A 13,184-nucleotide genomic window follows, 5' to 3' on the forward strand; every position below is an offset into this window, starting at 1 on the left:
ACAGTGTTTTCACACATACTCCGTGTGCAGTGTGTATGCGGTGTGTGTTGCGGTGTGTATACGGTACAGGAGCAGCACGAGCTACAGTGTTTTCACACATACTCCGTGTGCAGTGTGTATGCGGTGTGTGTTGCGGTGCGTATACGGTACAGGAGAAGCACGCGCTACGGTGTTTTCACACATACTCCGTGTGCAGTTTGTATGCGGTGTGTGTTGCGGTGTGTATACGGTACAGGAGCAGCACGCACTACAGTGTTTTCACACATACTCCATGTGCAGTGTGTATGCGGTGTGTGTTGCGGTGTGTGTTGCGGTGTGTGTTGCGGTGCGTATACGGTACAGGAGCAGCACGAGCTACAGTGTTTTCACACATACTCCGTGTGCAGTGTGTATGCGGTGTGTGTTGCGGTGTGTATACGGTACAGGAGCAGCACGCGCTACAGTGTTTTCACACATACTCCGTGTGCAGTGTGTATGCGGTGTGTGTTGCGGTGTGTATACGGTACAGGAGCAGCACGCGCTACAGTGTTTTCACATATACTCCGTGTGCAGTGTATGCGGTGTGTGTTGCGGTGTGTATACGGCACAGGAGCAGCACGCGCTACAGTGTTTCAACACATACTCCGTGTGCAGTGTGTATGCGTTGTGTGTTGCGGTGCGTATACGGTACAGGAGCAGCGTGCGCTACAGTGTTTTCACACATACTCCGTGTGCAGTGTGTATGCGGTGCGTATACGGTACAGGAGCAGCACGCGCTACAGTGTTTTCACACATACTCCGTGTGCAGTGTAAATGCGGTGCGTATACGGTACAGGAGCAGCACGCGCTACGGTGTTTTCACACATACTCCGTGTGCAGTGTGTATGCGGTGTGTGTTGCGGTGCTTATACGGTACAGGAGCAGCACGCGCTACGGTGTTTTCACACATACTCCGTGTGCAGTGTGTACGCGGTGTGTGTTGTGGTGCGTATATGGTACAGGAGCAGCACGCGCTACAGTGTTTTCACACATACTCCGTGTGCAGTGTAAATGCGGTGCGTATACGGTACAGGAGCAGCACGCGCTACAGTGTTTTCACACATACTCCGTGTTCAGTGTGTATGCGGTGTGTGTTGCGGTGCGTATACGGTACAGGAGCAGCACGCGCTACGGTGTTTTCACACATACTCCGTGTGCAGTGTGTACGCGGTGTGTGTTGTGGTGCGTATATGGTACAGGAGCAGCACGCACTACAGTATTTTCACACATACTCCGTGTGCAGTGTGTATGCGGTGTGTGTTGCGGTGTGTATGCGGTACAGGAGCAGCACGCGCTACAGTGTTTTCACACATACTCCGTGTGCAGTGTGTATGCGGTGTGTGTTGCGGTGTGTATACGGTACAGGAGCAGCACGAGCTACAGTGTTTTCACACATACTCCGTGTGCAGTGTGTATGCGGTGTGTGTTGCGGTGCGTATACGGTACAGGAGAAGCACGCGCTACGGTGTTTTCACACATACTCCGTGTGCAGTGTGTATGCGGTGTGTGTTGCGGTGCGTATACGGTACAGGAGCAGCACGCGCTACGGTGTTTTCACACATACTCCGTGTGCAGTGTGTATGCGGTGTGTGTTGCGGTGCGTATATGGTACAGGAGCAGCACGCACTACAGTGTTTTCACACATACTCCGTGTGCAGTGTGTATGCGGTGTGTGTTGCGGTGTGTATACGGTACAGGAGCAGCACGAACTACAGTGTTTTCACACATACTCCGTGTGCAGTTTGTATGCGGTGTGTGTTGCGGTGTGTATACGGTACAGGAGCAGCACGCACTACAGTGTTTTCACACATACTCCATGTGCAGTGTGTATGCGGTGTGTGTTGCGGTGTGTGTTGCGGTGTGTGTTGCGGTGCGTATACGGTACAGGAGCAGCACGAGCTACAGTGTTTTCACACATACTCCGTGTGCAGTGTGTATGCGGTGTGTGTTGCGGTGTGTATACGGTACAGGAGCAGCACGAACTACAGTGTTTTCACACATACTCCGTGTGCAGTGTGTATGCGGTGTGTGTTGCGGTGCGTATACGGTACAGGAGCAGCACGCACTACAGTGTTTTCACACATACTCCATGTGCAGTTTGTATGCGGTGTGTGTTGCGGTGCGTATACGGTACAGGAGCAGCACGCACTACAGTGTTTTCACACATACTTCGTGTGCAGTTTGTATGCGGTGTGTGTTGCGGTGCGTATACGGTACAGGAGCAGCACGCACTACAGTGTTTTCACACATACTCCGTTTGCAGTGTTTATGCGGTGCGTGTTGCGGTGTGTATGCGGTACAGGAGCAGCACGCGCTACAGTGTTTTCACACATACTCCGTGTGCAGTGTGTATGCGGTGTGTGTTGCAGTGCGTATACGGTACAGGAGCAGCACGCACTACAGTGTTTTCACACATACTCCGTTTGCAGTGTTTATGCGGTGCGTGTTGCGGTGTGTATGCGGTACAGGAGCAGCGCGCGCTACAGTGTTTTCATACATACTCCGTGTGCAGTGTGTATGCGGTGTGTGTTGCGGTGCGTATACGGTACAGGAGCAGCACACGCTACAGTGTTTTCACACATACTTCGTGTGCAGTGTGTATGCGGTGTGTGTTGCGGTGTGTATACGGTACAGGAGCAGCACGCGCTACAGTGTTTCCACACATACGCCGTGTGCAGTGTGTATGCGGTGCGTATACAGTACAGGAGCAGCACGCGGTACAGTGTTTTCAGACATACTCCGTATGCAGTGTGTATGCAGTGTGTTGAGGTGCGTATACGGTACAGGAGCAGCACGCGCTACGGTGTTTCCACACATACGCCGTGTGCAGTGTGTATGCGGTGCGTATACAGTACAGGAGCAGCACGCGGTACAGTGTTTTCACACATACTCCGTATGCAGTGTGTATGCAGTGTGTTGAGGTGCGTATACGGTACAGGAGCAGCACGCGCTACAGTGTTTTCACACATACTTCGTGTGCAGTTTGTATGCGGTGTGTGTTGCGGTGCGTATACGGTACAGGAGCAGCACGCACTACAGTGTTTTCACACATACTCCGTTTGCAGTGTTTATGCGGTGCGTGTTGCGGTGTGTATGCGGTACAGGAGCAGCACGCGCTACAGTGTTTTCACACATACTCCCTGTGCAGTGTGTATGCGGTGTGTGTTGCAGTGCGTATACGGTACAGGAGCAGCGTGCGCTACAGTGTTTTCACACATACTTCTTGTGCAGTTTGTATGCGGTGTGTGTTGCGGTGTGTATGCGGTACAGGAGCAGCGCGCGCTACAGTGTTTTCATACATACTCCGTGTGCAGTGTGTATGCGGTGTGTGTTGCGGTGCGTATACGGTACAGGAGCAGCACACGCTACAGTGTTTTCACACATACTTCGTGTGCAGTGTGTATGCGGTGCGTATACGGTACAGGAGCAGCACGCGCTACAGTGTTTTCACACATACTTCGTGTGCAGTGTGTATGCGGTGCGTATACGGTACAGGAGCAGCACGCTCTACGGTGTTTCCACACATACGCCGTGTGCAGTGTGTATGCGGTGCGTATACGGTACAGGAGCAGCACGCGGTACAGTGTTTTCACACATACTCCGTATGCAGTGTGTATGCAGTGTGTTGAGGTGCGTATACGGTACAGGAGCAGCACGCGCTACAGTGTTTTCACACATACTCCGTGTGCAGTGTGTATGCGGTGTGTGTTGCGGTGCGTATACGGTACAGGAGCAGCGCGCGCTACAGTGTTTTCACACATACTCCGTGTGCAGTGTGTATGCGGTGCGTTTACGGTACAGGAGCAGCGCGCGCTACAGTATTTTCACACATACTCCGTGTGCAGTGTGTATGCGGTGCGTATACGGTACAGGAGCAGCACGCGCTACAGTGTTTTCACACATACTCCGTGTGCAGTGTGTATGCGGTGCGTATACGGTACAGGAGCAGCGCGCGCTACAGTATTTTCACACATACTCCGTGTGCAGTGTGTATGCGGTGTGTGTTGCAGTGTGTATGCGGTACAGAAGCAGCACGAGCTACAGTGTTTTCACACATACTCCGTGTGCAGTGTGTATGCGGTGTGTGTTGCGGTGCGTATACGGTACAGGAGCAGCACGCGCTACAGTGTTTTCACACATACTCCGTGTGCAGTGTGTATGCGGTGCGTATACGGTACAGGAGCAGCGCGCGCTACAGTATTTTCACACATACTCCGTGTGCAGTGTGTATGCGGTGTGTGTTGCAGTGTGTATGCGGTACAGAAGCAGCACGAGCTACAGTGTTTTCACACATACTCCGTGTGCAGTGTGTATGCGGTGTGTGTTGCGGTGCGTATATGGTACAGGAGCAGCACGCACTACAGTGTTTTCACACATACTCCGTGTGCAGTGTGTATGCGGTGTGTATACGGTACAGGAGCAGCACGCGCTACGGTGTTTTCACACATACTCCGTGTGCAGTGTGTATGCGGTGTGTGTTGCGGTGCGTATATGGTACAGGAGCAGCACGCACTACAGTGTTTTCACACATACTCCATGTGCAGTTTGTATGCGGTGTGTGTTGCGGTGTGTGTTGCGGTGCGTATACGGTACAGGAGCAGCACGCACTACAGTGTTTTAACACATACTTCGTGTGCAGTTTGTATGCGGTGTGTGTTGCAGTGCGTATACGGTACAGGAGCAGCACGCGCTACGGTGTTTTCACACATACTCCGTGTGCAGTGTGTATGCGGTGTGTGTTGCGGTGTGTGTTGCGGTGCGTATACGGTACAGGAGCAGCACGCGCTACAGTGTTTTCACACATACTCCGTGTGCAGTGTGTATGCGGTGTGTGTTGCGGTGTGTATACGGCACAGGAGCAGCACGCGCTACAGTGTTTTCACACATACTCCGTGTGCAGTGTGTATGCGGTGTGTGTTGCGGTGTGTATACGGTACAGGAGCAGCACGCGCTACAGTGTTTTCACACATACTCCGTGTGCAGTGTGTATGCGGTGTGTGTTGCGGTGTGTATACGGTACAGGAGCAGCACGCGCTACAGTGTTTTCACATATACTCCGTGTGCAGTGTATGCGGTGTGTGTTGCGGTGTGTATACGGCACAGGAGCAGCACGCGCTACAGTGTTTCAACACATACTCCGTGTGCAGTGTGTATGCGGTGTGTGTTGCGGTGTGTATACGGCACAGGAGCAGCACGCGCTACAGTGTTTTCACACATACTCCGTGTGCAGTGTGTATGCGGTGTGTGTTGCGGTGTGTATACGGCACAGGAGCAGCACGCGCTACAGTGTTTTCACACATACTCCGTGTGCAGTTTGTATGCGGTGTGTGTTGCGGTGCGTATACGGTACAGGAGCAGCACGCACTACAGTGTTTTCACACATACTCCATGTGCAGTTTGCATGCGGTGTGTGTTGCGGTGCGTATACGGTACAGGAGCAGCACGCACTACAGTGTTTTCACACACACTTCGTGTGCAGTTTGTATGCGGTGTGTGTTGCGGTGCGTATACGGTACAGGAGCAGCGTGCGCTACAGTGTTTTCACACATACTCCGTGTGCAGTGTAAATGCGGTGCGTATACGGTACAGGAGCAGCACGCGCTACGGTGTTTTCACACATACTCCATGTGCAGTGTGTATGCGGTGCGTATACGGTACAGGAGCAGCACGCGCTACAGTGTTTTCACACATACTCCGTGTGCAGTGTAAATGCGGTGCGTATACGGTACAGGAGCAGCACGCGCTACGGTGTTTTCACACATACTCCGTGTGCAGTGTGTATGCGGTGTGTGTTGCGGTGCGTATACGGTACAGGAGCAGCACGCGCTACGGTGTTTTCACACATACTCCGTGTGCAGTGTGTACGCGGTGTGTGTTGTGGTGCGTATATGGTACAGGAGCAGCACGCGCTACAGTGTTTTCACACATACTCCGTGTGCAGTGTAAATGCGGTGCGTATACGGTACAGGAGCAGTACGCGCTACGGTGTTTTCACACATACTCCGTGTGCAGTGTGTATGCGGTGTGTGTTGCGGTGCGTATACGGTACAGGAGCAGCACGCGCTACGGTGTTTTCACACATACTCCGTGTGCAGTGTGTACGCGGTGTGTGTTGTGGTGCGTATATGGTACAGGAGCAGCACGCACTACAGTATTTTCACACATACTCCGTGTGCAGTGTGTATGCGGTGTGTGTTGCGGTGTGTATGCGGTACAGGAGCAGCACGCGCTACAGTGTTTTCACACATACTCCGTGTGCAGTGTGTATGCGGTGTGTGTTGCGGTGTGTATACGGTACAGGAGCAGCACGAGCTACAGTGTTTTCACACATACTCCGTGTGCAGTGTGTATGCGGTGTGTGTTGCGGTGCGTATACGGTACAGGAGCAGCACGCGCTACGGTGTTTTCACACATACTCCGTGTGCAGTGTGTATGCGGTGTGTGTTGCGGTGCGTATATGGTACAGGAGCAGCACGCACTACAGTGTTTTCACACATACTCCGTGTGCAGTGTGTATGCGGTGTGTGTTGCGGTGTGTATACGGCAGAGGAGCAGCACGCGCTACAGTGTTTCAACACATACTCCGTGTGCAGTGTGTATGCGGTGTGTGTTGCGGTGTGTATACGGCACAGGAGCAGCACGCGCTACAGTGTTTTCAACACATACTCCGTGTGCAGTGTGTATGCGGTTTGTGTTGCGGTGTGTATACGGCACAGGAGCAGCACGCGCTACAGTGTTTCAACACATACTCCGTGTGCAGTGTGTATGCGGTGTGTGTTGCGGTGTGTATACGGTACAGGAGCAGCACGCGCTACTGTGTTTCAACACATACTCCGTGTGCAGTGTGTGTTGCGGTGTGTGTTGCGGTGCGTATACGGTACAGGAGCAGCACGAGCTACAGTGTTTTCACACATACTCCGTGTGCAGTGTGTATGCGGTGTGTGTTGCGGTGTGTATACGGTACAGGAGCAGCACGAACTACAGTGTTTTCACACATACTCCGTGTGCAGTTTGTATGCGGTGTGTGTTGCGGTGCGTATACGGTACAGGAGCAGCACGCACTACAGTGTTTTCACACATACTCCATGTGCAGTTTGCATGCGGTGTGTGTTGCGGTGCGTATACGGTACAGGAGCAGCACGCACTACAGTGTTTTCACACACACTTCGTGTGCAGTTTGTATGCGGTGTGTGTTGCGGTGCGTATACGGTACAGGAGCAGCGTGCGCTACAGTGTTTTCACACATACTTCGTGTGCAGTTTGTATGCGGTGTGTGTTGCGGTGTGTATGCGGTACAGGAGCAGCGCGCGCTACAGTGTTTTCATACATACTCCGTGTGCAGTGTGTATGCGGTGTGTGTTGCGGTGCGTATACGGTACAGGAGCAGCACACGCTACAGTGTTTTCACACATACTTCGTGTGCAGTGTGTATGCGGTGTGTGTTGCGGTGCATATACGGTACAGGAGCAGCACGCGGTACAGTGTTTTCACACATACTCCGTATGCAGTGTGTATGCAGTGTGTTGAGGTGCGTATACGGTACAGGAGCAGCACGCGCTACAGTGTTTTCACACATACTCCGTGTGCAGTGTGTATGCGGTGTGTGTTGCGGTGCGTATACGGTAATGGAGCAGCGCGCGCTACAGTGTTTTCACACATACTCCGTGTGCAGCGTGTATGCGGTGTGTGTTGAGGTGCGTATACGGTACAGGAGCAGCACGCGCTACAGTGTTTTCACACATACTCCGTGTGCAGTGTGTATGCGGTGCGTTTACGGTACAGGAGCAGCACGCGCTACAGTGTTTTCACACATACTCCGTGTGCAGTTTGTATGCGGTGTGTGTTGCGGTGTGTGTTGCGGTGCGTATATGGTACAGGAGCAGCACGCGCTACAGTGTTTTCACACATACTCCGTGTGCAGTGTGTATGCGGTGTGTGTTGCGGTGTGTATACGGCACAGGAGCAGCACGCGCTACAGTGTTTTCACACATACTCCGTGTGCAGTGTGTATGCGGTGTGTGTTGCGGTGTGTATACGGTACAGGAGCAGCACGCGCTACAGTGTTTTCACACATACTCCGTGTGCAGTGCGTATACGGTACAGGAGCAGCGCGCGCTACAGTGTTTTCACACATACTCCATGTGCAGTGTGTATGCGGTGCGTTTACGGTACAGGAGCAGCACGCGCTACAGTGTTTTCACACATACTCCGTGTGCAGTTTGTATGCGGTGTGTGTTGCGGTGCGTATACGGTACAGGAGCAGCACGCGCTACAGTGTTTTCACACATACTCCGTGTGCAGTGTGTATGCGGTGTGTGTTGCGGTGTGTATACGGCACAGGAGCAGCACGCGCTACAGTGTTTTCACACATACTCCGTGTGCAGTGTGTATGCGGTGTGTGTTGCGGTGTGTATACGGCACAGGAGCAGCACGCGCTACAGTGTTTCAACACATACTCCGTGTGCAGTGTGTATGCGGTGTGTGTTGCGGTGTGTATACGGCACAGGAGCAGCACGCGCTACAGTGTTTTCACACATACTCAGTGTGCAGTGTGTATGCGGTGTGTGTTGCGGTGTGTATACGGCACAGGAGCAGCACGCGCTACAGTGTTTCAACACATACTCCGTGTGCAGTGTGTATGCGTTGTGTGTTGCGGTGCGTATACGGTACAGGAGCAGCACGCGCTACAGTGTTTTCACACATACTCCGTGTGCAGTGTGTATGCGGTGCGTATACGGTACAGGAGCAGCGCGCGCTACAGTATTTTCACACATACTCCATGTGCAGTGTGTATGCGGTGTGTGTTGCGGTGCGTATACGGTACAGGAGCAGCACGCGCTACAGTGTTTTCACACATACTCCGTGTGCAGTGTGTATGCGGTGTGTGTTGTGGTGCGTATACGGTACAGGAGCAGCACGCACTACAGTGTTTTCACACATACTCCGTGTGCAGTGTGTATGCGGTGTGTGTTGCGGTGTGTATGCCGTACAGGAGCAGCACGCGCTACAGTGTTTTCACACATACTCCGTGTGCAGTGTGTATGCGGTGTGTGTTGCGGTGTGTATACGTTACAGGAGCAGCACGAGCTACAGTGTTTTCACACATACTCCGTGTGCAGTGTGTATGCGGTGTGTGTTGCGGTGCGTATACGGTACAGGAGCAGCACGCGCAACGGTGTTTTCACACATACTCCGTGTGCAGTGTGTATGCGGTGTGTGTTGCGGTGTGTATACGGCACAGGAGCAGCACACGCTACAGTGTTTCAACACGTACTCCGTGTGCAGTGTGTATGCGGTGTGTGTTGCGGTGTGTATACGGCACAGGAGCAGCACGCGCTACAGTGTTTTCACACATACTCCGTATGCAGTGTGTATGCGGTATGTGTTGCGGTGTGTATACGGCACAGGAGCAGCACGCGCTACAGTGTTTCAACACATACTCCGTGTGCAGTGTGTATGTGGTGTGTGTTGCGGTGTGTATACGGCACAGGAGCAGCACGCGCTACAGTGTTTCAACACATACTCCGTGTGCAGTGTGTATGCGTTGTGTGTTGCGGTGCGTATACGGTACAGGAGCAGCGCGCGCTACAGTGTTTTCACACATACTCCGTGTGCAGTGTGTATGCGGTGTGTATGCGGTACAGGAGCAGCGCGCGCTACAGTGTTTTCACACATACTCCGTGTGCAGTGTGTATGCGGTGTGTGTTGCGGTGCGTATACGGTACAGGAGCAGCACACGCTACAGTGTTTTCACACATACTTCGTGTGCAGTGTGTATGCGGTGTGTGTTGCGGTGTGTATACGGTACAGGAGCAGCACGCTCTACGGTGTTTCCACACATACGCCGTGTGCAGTGTGTATGCGGTGTGTGTTGCGGTGCGTATACGGTACAGGAGCAGCACGCGCTACGGTGTTTTCACACATACTCCGTGTGCAGTGTGTATGCGGTGTGTGTTGCGGTGCGTATACGGTACAGGAGCAGCACGCTCTACGGTGTTTCCACACATACGCCGTGTGCAGTGTGTATGCGGTGTGTGTTGCGGTGCGTACACGGTACAGGAGCAGCACGCGCTACGGTGTTTTCACACACATTCCGTGTGCAGTGTGTATGCGGTGTGTGTTGCGGTGCGTATACGGTACAGGAGCAGCACGCGCTACGGTGTTTTTACACATACTCCGTGTGCAGTGTGTACGCGGTGTGTGTTGTGGTGCGTATATGGTACAGGAGCAGCACGCACTACAGTGTTTTCACACATACTCCGTGTGCAGTGTGTATGCGGTGTGTGTTGCGGTGTGTATACGGTACAGGAGCAGCACGAGCTACAGTGTTTTCACACATACTCCGTGTGCAGTGTGTATGCGGTGTGTGTTGCGGTGCGTATACGGTACAGGAGCAGCACGCGCTACGGTGTTTTCACACATACTCCGTGTGCAGTGTGTATGCGGTGTGTGTTGCGGTGCGTATACGGTACAGGAGCAGCACGCGCTACGGTGTTTTCACACATACTCCGTGTGCAGTGTGTATGCGGTGTGTGTTGCGGTGCGTATACGGTACAGGAGCAGCATGCGCTACGGTGTTTTCACACATACTCCGTGTGCAGTGTGTATGCGGTGTGTGTTGCGGTGCGTATATGGTACAGGAGCAGCACGCACTACAGTGTTTTCACACATACTCCGTGTGTATGCGGTGTGTATACGGTACAGGAGCAGCACGAGCTACAGTGTTTTCACACATACTCCGTGTGCAGTGTGTATGCGGTGTGTGTTGCGGTGTGTATACGGTACAGGAGCAGCACGCGCTACGGTGTTTTCACACATACTCCGTGTGCAGTGTGTATGCGGTGTGTGTTGCGGTGCGTATATGGTACAGGAGCAGCACGCACTACAGTGTTTTCACACATACTCCGTGTGCAGTGTGTATGCGGTGTGTGTTGCGGTGTGTATACGGTACAGGAGCAGCACGCACTACAGTGTTTTCACACATACTCCATGTGCAGTGTGTATGCGGTGTGTGTTGCGGTGTGTGTTGCGGTGCGTATACGGTACAGGAGCAGCACGAGCTACAGTGTTTTCACACATACTCCGTGTGCAGTGTGTATGCGGTGTGTGTTGCGGTGTGTATACGGTACAGGAGCAGCACGAACTACAGTGTTTTCACACATACTCCGTGTGCAGTTTGTATGCGGTGTGTGTTGCGGTGCGTATACGGTACAGGAGCAGCACGCACTACAGTGTTTTCACACATACTCCATGTGCAGTTTGTATGCGGTGTGTGTTGCGGTGCGTATACGGTACAGGAGCAGCACGCACTACAGTGTTTTCACACATACTCCGTTTGCAGTGTTTATGCGGTGCGTGTTGCGGTGCGTATGCGGTACAGGAGCAGCACGCGCTACAGTGTTTTCACACATACTCCGTGTGCAGTTTGTATGCGGTGTGTGTTGCAGTGCGTATACGGTACAGGAGCAGCGTGCGCTACAGTGTTTTCACACATACTTCGTGTGCAGTTTGTATGCGGTGTGTGTTGCGGTGTGTATGCGGTACAGGAGCAGCGCGCGCTACAGTGTTTTCATACATACTCCGTGTGCAGTGTGTATGCGGTGTGTGTTGCGGTGCGTATACGGTACAGGAGCAGCACACGCTACAGTGTTTTCACACATACTTCGTGTGCAGTGTGTATGCGGTGTGTGTTGCGGTGTGTATACGGTACAGGAGCAGCACGCTCTACGGTGTTTCCACACATACGCCGTGTGCAGTGTGTATGCGGTGCGTATACGGTACAGGAGCAGCACGCGGTACAGTGTTTTCACACATACTCCGTATGCAGTGTGTATGCAGTGTGTTGAGGTGCGTATACGGTACAGGAGCAGCACGCGCTACAGTGTTTTCACACATACTCCGTGTGCAGTGTGTATGCGGTGTGTGTTGCGGTGCGTATACGGTACAGGAGCAGCGCGCGCTACAGTGTTTTCACACATACTCCGTGTGCAGTGTGTATGCGGTGCGTTTACGGTACAGGAGCAGCGCGCGCTACAGTATTTTCACACATACTCCGTGTGCAGTGTGTATGCGGTGCGTATACGGTACAGGAGCAGCACGCGCTACAGTGTTTTCACACATACTCCGTGTGCAGTGTGTATGCGGTGTGTGTTGCGGTGCGTATACGGTACAGGAGCAGCACGCGCTACAGTGTTTTCACACATACTCCGTGTGCAGTGTGTATGCGGTGTGTATACGGTACAGGAGCAGCACGCTCTACGGTGTTTTCACACATACGCCGTGTGCAGTGTGTATGCGGTGCGTATACGGTACAGGAGCAGCACGCGGTACAGTGTTTTCACACATACTCTGTATGCAGTGTGTATGCGGTGTGTGTTGCGGTGTGTGTTGCGGTGCGTATACGGTACAGGAGCAGCACGAGCTACAGTGTTTTCACACATACTCCGTGTGCAGTGTGTATGCGGTGTGTGTTGCGGTGTGTATACGGTACAGGAGCAGCACGAACTACAGTGTTTTCACACATACTCCGTGTGCAGTTTGTATGCGGTGTGTGTTGCGGTGCGTATACGGTACAGGAGCAGCACGCACTACAGTGTTTTCACACATACTCCATGTGCAGTTTGTATGCGGTGTGTGTTGCGGTGCGTATACGGTACAGGAGCAGCACGCACTACAGTGTTTTCACACATGCTCCGTTTGCAGTGTTTATGCGGTGCGTGTTGCGGTGCGTATACGGTACAGGAGCAGCACACGCTACAGTGTTTTCACACATACTTCGTGTGCAGTTTGTATGCGGTGTGTGTTGCGGTGTGTATGCGGTACAGGAGCAGCGCGCGCTACAGTGTTTTCATACATACTCCGTGTGCAGTGTGTATGCGGTGTGTGTTGCGGTGCGTATACGGTACAGGAGCAGCACACGCTACAGTGTTTTCACACATACTTCGTGTGCAGTGTTTATGCGGTGTGTGTTGCGGTGTGTATACGGTACAGGAGCAGCACGCTCTACGGTGTTTCCACACATACGCCGTGTGCAGTGTGTATGCGGTGCGTATACGGTACAGGAGCAGCACGCGGTACAGTGTTTTCACACATACTCCGTATGCAGTGTGTATGCAGTGTGTTGAGGTGCGTATACGGTACAGGAGCAGCACGCGCTACAGTGTTTT

This window comes from Siphateles boraxobius, unplaced genomic scaffold, assembly GCF_051911475.1.
Source record: "Siphateles boraxobius isolate OS27281-9 unplaced genomic scaffold, OSU_SipBor_1 99, whole genome shotgun sequence".
In the NCBI taxonomy this organism is placed as follows: Eukaryota; Metazoa; Chordata; class Actinopteri; order Cypriniformes; family Leuciscidae; genus Siphateles; species Siphateles boraxobius.